The sequence below is a fragment of the Schistocerca gregaria genome, unplaced genomic scaffold (genome assembly GCF_023897955.1).
Source record: "Schistocerca gregaria isolate iqSchGreg1 unplaced genomic scaffold, iqSchGreg1.2 ptg000538l, whole genome shotgun sequence".
NCBI lineage: Eukaryota > Metazoa > Arthropoda > Insecta > Orthoptera > Acrididae > Schistocerca > Schistocerca gregaria.
In genome coordinates this window covers 30,001-37,500 of record NW_026061935.1, presented here as the reverse complement: position 1 = coordinate 37,500, position 7,500 = coordinate 30,001, and the positions used below count along the sequence as shown (strand labels likewise).

At 54.7% G+C, this 7,500-nt stretch overlaps 3 non-coding genes across 3 annotated transcripts in view; all 3 read right to left on the bottom strand.

Moving 5' to 3' along the window:
* Positions 1-1,228, bottom strand: part of LOC126314158 (large subunit ribosomal RNA) — a 4,222-nt gene extending 2,994 nt beyond the window's left edge. The window contains exon 1 of the ribosomal RNA XR_007555643.1: positions 1-1,228. This exon is cut by the window's left edge and continues 2,994 nt beyond it. This is a non-coding gene — a ribosomal RNA (large subunit ribosomal RNA).
* A 188-nt stretch (positions 1,229-1,416) lies between these two features.
* LOC126314164 (5.8S ribosomal RNA) lies at positions 1,417-1,571 on the bottom strand. Its single transcript, XR_007555648.1, has one exon. It is a non-coding gene; the product is annotated as a 5.8S ribosomal RNA (ribosomal RNA).
* A 368-nt stretch (positions 1,572-1,939) lies between these two features.
* Positions 1,940-3,832, bottom strand: LOC126314155 (small subunit ribosomal RNA). Its single transcript, XR_007555640.1, has one exon. It is a non-coding gene; the product is annotated as a small subunit ribosomal RNA (ribosomal RNA).
* Positions 3,833-7,500: the final 3,668 nt, after the last annotated feature.

Sequence of the window (7,500 nt, the reverse complement as noted above, 5' to 3'; positions counted from 1 at the left end):
CTCCGACGATCGATTTGCACGTCAGAATCGCTACGGACCTCCATCAGGGTTTCCCCTGACTTCGTCCTGGCCAGGCATAGTTCACCATCTTTCGGGTCCCAACGTGTACGCTCTAGGTGCGCCTCACCTCGCAATGAGGACGAGACGCCCCGGGAGTGCGGAGGCCGCCGCCCCGTGAAGGGCGGGGAAGCCCCATCCTCCCTCGGCCCGCGCAAGGCGAGACCTTCACTTTCATTACGCCTTTAGGTTTCGTACAGCCCAATGACTCGCGCACATGTTAGACTCCTTGGTCCGTGTTTCAAGACGGGTCGTGAAATTGTCCAAAGCTGAAGCGCCGCTGACGGGAGCGATTATTCCGCCCGAGAGCATCCCGAGCCAACAGCGGCGCGGGTCCGGGGCCGGGCCAGGTAGGTCCGTCATCCGGGAAGAACCGCGCGCGCTTGCCGGGAGCCCGAGCGCCCAAAGGGGCGAATCGACTCCTCCAGATATACCGCCGAGCAGCCAGCCAGGACACCGGGGCTCTGCCCAACAGACGCGAACCGAGGCCCGCGGAAGGACAGGCTGCGCACCCGGGCCGTAGGCCGGCACCCAGCGGGTCGCGACGTCCTACTAGGGGAGAAGTGCGGCCCACCGCACACCGGAACGGCCCCACCCCGCGGCGAGTGGAAAGGCAACCGGACACGACCCCGCCGCGGATTGCTCCGCGCGGGCGGCCGGCCCCATCTGCCGAGGGCGGGGGCCAGTGGCCGGATGGGCGTGAATCTCACCCGTTCGACCTTTCGGACTTCTCACGTTTACCCCAGAACGGTTTCACGTACTTTTGAACTCTCTCTTCAAAGTTCTTTTCAACTTTCCCTCACGGTACTTGTTCGCTATCGGTCTCGTGGTCATATTTAGTCTCAGATGGAGTTTACCACCCACTTGGAGCTGCACTCTCAAGCAACCCGACTCGAAGGAGAGGTCCCGCCGACGCTCGCACCGGCCGCTACGGGCCTGGCACCCTCTACGGGCCGTGGCCTCATTCAAGTTGGACTTGGGCTCGGCGCGAGGCGTCGGGGTAGTGGACCCTCCCAAACACCACATGCCACGACAGGCGGCAGCCTGCGGGGTTCGGTGCTGGACTCTTCCCTGTTCGCTCGCCGCTACTGGGGGAATCCTTGTTAGTTTCTTTTCCTCCGCTTAGTAATATGCTTAAATTCAGCGGGTAGTCTCGCCTGCTCTGAGGTCGTTGTACGAGGTGTCGCACGCCACACCGCCAGCCGGCTGTGCACGCTACCGAGAAAGTACCGGTATGCGAACCGCCAGGCGACGGGCGCGCATCGCACGTTTAAGGAGACGCGGCCGGCCACACAGGCGACCACGACACTCCCACGTCTCCGAAGCGGGACAAACGCCGCGCGCTTCAGTATACGTAGCCGACCCTCAGCCAGACGTGGCCCGGGAACGGAATCCATGGACCGCAATGTGCGTTCGAAACGTCGATGTTCATGTGTCCTGCAGTTCACATGTCGACGCGCAATTTGCTGCGTTCTTCATCGACCCACGAGCCGAGTGATCCACCGTCCTGGGTGATCTTTTCCTTTTCAGTCTCCCACTGTCTCTTTCAAGACAGTAGCATTTGCGGGACTGAGGCGTCTGACGGCCCCTGTTCCACTATTTTTTTTTGTGTCCAACGGCCTCACAGCCGATGGGCGTCGTACGGCTCCACACCGGAGCGGACAGGCACTCGGGCGAACGTCATTCAAAACCGGCGCCAGGCGCCAGGTACCGCAGGCCAGCCGCTCCAGAGCTTCAGCGCTCGTACCACACAACAACAACACTTCCGCTAGTTTTGAGAGGCACGCGTGGTTCCGCACGCGGCGCACGGCCACTGCCGTACAGGTAGCGTGTTGCGCGACACGACACGACACGCACATCGAAAGACATGCAGTCTAGTCGGTAATGATCCTTCCGCAGGTTCACCTACGGAAACCTTGTTACGACTTTTACTTCCTCTAAATGATCAAGTTTGGTCATCTTTCCGGTAGCATCGGCAACGACAGAGTCGATGCCGCGTACCAGTCCGAAGACCTCACTAAATCATTCAATCGGTAGTAGCGACGGGCGGTGTGTACAAAGGGCAGGGACGTAATCAACGCGAGCTTATGACTCGCGCTTACTGGGAATTCCTCGTTCATGGGGAACAATTGCAAGCCCCAATCCCTAGCACGAAGGAGGTTCAGCGGGTTACCCCGACCTTTCGGCCTAGGAAGACACGCTGATTCCTTCAGTGTAGCGCGCGTGCGGCCCAGAACATCTAAGGGCATCACAGACCTGTTATTGCTCAATCTCGTGTGGCTAGAAGCCGCCTGTCCCTCTAAGAAGAAAAGTAATCGCTGACAGCACGAAGGATGTCACGCGACTAGTTAGCAGGCTAGAGTCTCGTTCGTTATCGGAATTAACCAGACAAATCGCTCCACCAACTAAGAACGGCCATGCACCACCACCCACCGAATCAAGAAAGAGCTATCAATCTGTCAATCCTTCCGGTGTCCGGGCCTGGTGAGGTTTCCCGTGTTGAGTCAAATTAAGCCGCAGGCTCCACTCCTGGTGGTGCCCTTCCGTCAATTCCTTTAAGTTTCAGCTTTGCAACCATACTTCCCCCGGAACCCAAAAGCTTTGGTTTCCCGGAGGCTGCCCGCCGAGTCATCGGAGGAACTGCGGCGGATCGCTGGCTGGCATCGTTTATGGTTAGAACTAGGGCGGTATCTGATCGCCTTCGAACCTCTAACTTTCGTTCTTGATTAATGAAAACATACTTGGCAAATGCTTTCGCTTCTGTTCGTCTTGCGACGATCCAAGAATTTCACCTCTAACGTCGCAATACGAATGCCCCCGCCTGTCCCTATTAATCATTACCTCGGGTTCCGAAAACCAACAAAATAGAACCGAGGTCCTATTCCATTATTCCATGCACACAGTATTCAGGCGGGCTTGCCTGCTTTAAGCACTCTAATTTGTTCAAAGTAAACGTGCCGGCCCACCGAGACACTCAACAAAGAGCACCCTGGTAGGATTTAAACGGGGTCCGCCTCGGGACGCGAAAGCACCCCTTCGGCTCGCCCCACCGGCAGGACGTCCCACGATACATGCCAGTTAAACACCGACGGGCGGTGAACCAACAGCGTGGGACACAAATCCAACTACGAGCTTTTTAACCGCAACAACTTTAATATACGCTATTGGAGCTGGAATTACCGCGGCTGCTGGCACCAGACTTGCCCTCCAATAGATACTCGTTAAAGGATTTAAAGTGTACTCATTCCGATTACGGGGCCTCGGATGAGTCCCGTATCGTTATTTTTCGTCACTACCTCCCCGTGCCGGGAGTGGGTAATTTGCGCGCCTGCTGCCTTCCTTGGATGTGGTAGCCGTTTCTCAGGCTCCCTCTCCGGAATCGAACCCTGATTCCCCGTTACCCGTTACAACCATGGTAGGCGCAGAACCTACCATCGACAGTTGATAAGGCAGACATTTGAAAGATGCGTCGCCGGTACGAGGACCGTGCGATCAGCCCAAAGTTATTCAGAGTCACCAAGGCAAACGGACCAGACAAGCCAATCCGATTGGTTTTGATCTAATAAAAGCGTCCCTTCCATCTCTGGTCGGGACTCTGTTTGCATGTATTAGCTCTAGAATTACCACAGTTATCCAAGTAACGTGGGTACGATCTAAGGAACCATAACTGATTTAATGAGCCATTCGCGGTTTCACCTTAATGCGGCTTGTACTGAGACATGCATGGCTTAATCTTTGAGACAAGCATATGACTACTGGCAGGATCAACCAGGGAGCTGCGTCAACTAGAGCTGAGCAGCCGGCCGCCCGGGAGTGTGTCCCGGGGGCCCGCGCGAACACGCAAGCGTCCGCTCAATTATTCTGCAAACAGGAGGAGGCCGAGCTCCCCTGCACGATACACCTCGAAACCCTCTCAGGTCCCGGCGGCGCGCAGCGCCGTCCTAGGTACTTGGTCGGTTTCGAGAGAGGCGCAATCGCCCGGAGTTAGGCGAGTAGACGGTTTTAGTGCGAACACCCTTGCTCCCAACTGAGCTTGCCGCTGCCGACAGAGGCCCGGGAGCGTGCTGTCGTGGCATTGCCGGCGGGAGACAACACGCGCCACCTATGGTGACCGGCAGCTCCAACGCCAGCGCCACACAAGGGCAAAGCCCCACTTGGGTGCAGAAGCGAACTCTCCCAGCACAGCGCACGCGCCAACACGTCCGCACAACTGCGATACAAACCACCTGCGAGAACCGCTGGGGCGACCGAGCAGCAGACGGCGTCGCGGCGCCGAGTGCCAGGCGGCGGCGCATCCTCAACGCACACAGTCCTCAATCAGACCAGCACACTGCAGATGTCCACCGCGCTTCGCACCGGGCTCGGCTGAACCAACTTTGGCCGCCAGGCGCCGCGTGCAGGGTGCGCCGCAGCGTAGCTGCGCCGCCTGCCGAGCCCGTCGGCTGGCGCTCCTGCCACTCGGCGCCCCCCACCAGCCGCCTGTTGCGCGTGCGCCCACGCAGCGCGCGGCCAACACGCCGGGCGGCCCCCCTTCACCGGCCGGGAACAGTCCCACCAAGCCACCGCCGCGTATCGCTTCATACCCACATGGGCCTAGTCACGTGTGTGGATGTGGCGAGTACCGCTGAAACAACCGGTTAATAGCTGTACCGATCGTCGCCATCACAGATTCACCTCCAGCGTGAACAACCGCTCAACAACGGATTTCCAGTTCATTTGCGTATCTTGGGCAGTAAACGTAGATGTCCACCTACATTTGCGAATTCAACAATTCTTGCATGCCAGGATGTCATGTGTCACGACACGCTACATCAGACCACATACACACTGCGACATGTGCAGAAGAGAACACGTGGAAGGTGGCCCGCGCACGTATGCGATGTCCCTTCCGCGATCCACTGTCAACCGGCATCTGCGGCATGTCCCAGATATGGAACGCGGTCCACCAGGGTAGCACTTTGTGTGAGGCAATACGACAAAGTCGGAATACACGCGTCACTACATCACACGGCTCACGCTGACCTGACCTGACTCACCGCACCACCACCCCCAGCGACCCAGGGTGACATACAATGCGTTCGTACGTTCCTCCCACACGCCTCTACGGCGTACCACAGTGCAACCTAGCTGTTATTGGGAGACGAGACAAGTAGCATCGAGCACAACATATGGAAATTGAGATTCGACACCGTTGGGCACAGCCAGCGTACGGTCACACGTATCACACTACTTCACTCTGTACGTAACTACCGATGATCGGTACAGCGTGTGGGTTACGCGTACGACATCAGCGGACAATGGACACAGACCATACCACGACGTACACTGAGGGCGTCGACATCTGAACGCAACTGAACAGCTGCGAGGCTCATTTAACACTCAAACGCCAGACCGACCAGCTTGAGAGGACGGAGACACAAAGAGAGGGGCAGAGGGGGGGGGGGGCGATATAGTCCTATTGCAGTACAATTGACAGTGGATAGCGGGAATATGTGGAAAGTAAGCAACACTCGCAAGACATCTACATGAGGATAACAACGACACCAGAGATTCCGAGCAGTGAACTATGTTAGGCAAAGGGACAACGTGGGTTAGGTTAAGGGACAACGTGGGTTAGGTTAAGGGACAACGTGGGTTAGGTTAAGGGACAACGTGGGTTAGGTTAAGGGACAACGTGGGTTAGGTTAAGGGACAACGTGGGTTAGGTTAAGGGACAACGTGGGTTAGGTTAAGGGACAACGTGGGTTAGGTTAAGGGACAACGTGGGTTAGGTTAAGGGACAACGTGGGTTAGGTTAAGGGACAACGTGGGTTAGGTTAAGGGACAACGTGGGTTAGGTTAAGGGACAACGTGGGTTAGGTTAAGGGACAACGTGGGTTAGGTTAAGGGACAACGTGGGTTAGGTTAAGGGACAACGTGGGTTAGGTTAAGGGACAACGTGGGTTAGGTTAAGGGACAACGTGGGTTAGGTTAAGGGACAACGTGGGTTAGGTTAAGGGACAAATTGAGTTAGGTTAAGGGACAAATTGAGTTAGGTTAAGGGACAAATTGAGTTAGGTTAAGGGACAAATTGAGTTAGGTTAAGGGACAAATTGAGTTAGGTTAAGGGACAAATTGAGTTAGGTTAAGGGACAAATTGAGTTAGGTTAAGGGACAAATTGAGTTAGGTTAAGGGACAAATTGAGTTAGGTTAAGGGACAACGTGGGTTAGGTTAAGGGACAAATTGAGTTAGGTTAAGGGACAAATTGAGTTAGGTTAAGGGACAAATTGAGTTAGGTTAAGGGACAAATTGAGTTAGGTTAAGGGACAAATTGAGTTAGGTTAAGGGACAAATTGAGTTAGGTTAAGGGACAAATTGAGTTAGGTTAAGGGACAAATTGAGTTAGGTTAAGGGACAAATTGAGTTAGGTTAAGGGACAAATTGAGTTAGGTTAAGGGACAAATTGAGTTAGGTTAAGGGATAATCTGGTACAACCACAGTTAGGTTAAGCGATAATCTGGTACAGCCACAGTTAGGTTAAGCGATAATCTGGTACAGCCACAGTTAGGTTAAGCGATAATCTGGTACAGCCACAGTTAGGTTAAGCGATAATCTGGTACAGCCACAGTTAGGTTAAGCGATAATCTGGTACAGCCACAGTTAGGTTAAGCGATAATCTGGTACAGCCACAGTTAGGTTAAGCGATAATCTGGTACAGCCACAGTTAGGTTAAGCGATAATCTGGTAAAACCACAGTTAGGTTAAGCGATAATCTGGTAAAACCACAGTTAGGTTAAGCGATAAAGTTGGTTAAATTTGGTATTGTGTGGGAAGGGGGCAGAGAGGGGGGGGGGTGGATAGTGGTGGCAGTACGCGGATGCCTGAGTCACCGTCAGATACGTCACGTCGGTTCGATGCTTGTAGCAAGAGGCTGGCGGGTCTGTGTCTCTCACTTCTGCAATTTTTCATGTGGTATAACACGAGGGCGGGTGGTGATATTTGGTGCCCCTCTGTGTAGGATGTGTGTTGGTGGTGTTGGTTTATCTGAGCAATGGTAGTTGTCGGAGGAGTGTGGTATTGTGCTTTTATAGGTGGACCTACTGGTCTGGTTATCATAGTGTCGACGGTGCAATGTGGCAGAGAGGGTGCACTCGACATTGTCGCATTCCAGATGTTTACGTATTGTGTGTCTCCGTTGCAGGCCGAGAGTAGTGCATGTTCGAGTGTCTGGCTGACGTGCGATTCACGTTGTGTGCCCAGTCTTACAGCACGTATAGGGACATTCGCATAAATCATCTATATGTGGCCTTGCATCATTTACTAAGCAGTGCCGTGAGACGACCGAACTATTAGGAAAGTACTGATGTACCGCATAATGTTTACCTTCCACCACACGGCGAGTATCGACTGTGCCCAGCGTTGCCACCGCAGGCAGCGGTCACCGTCACCATTGTGCGGCGGA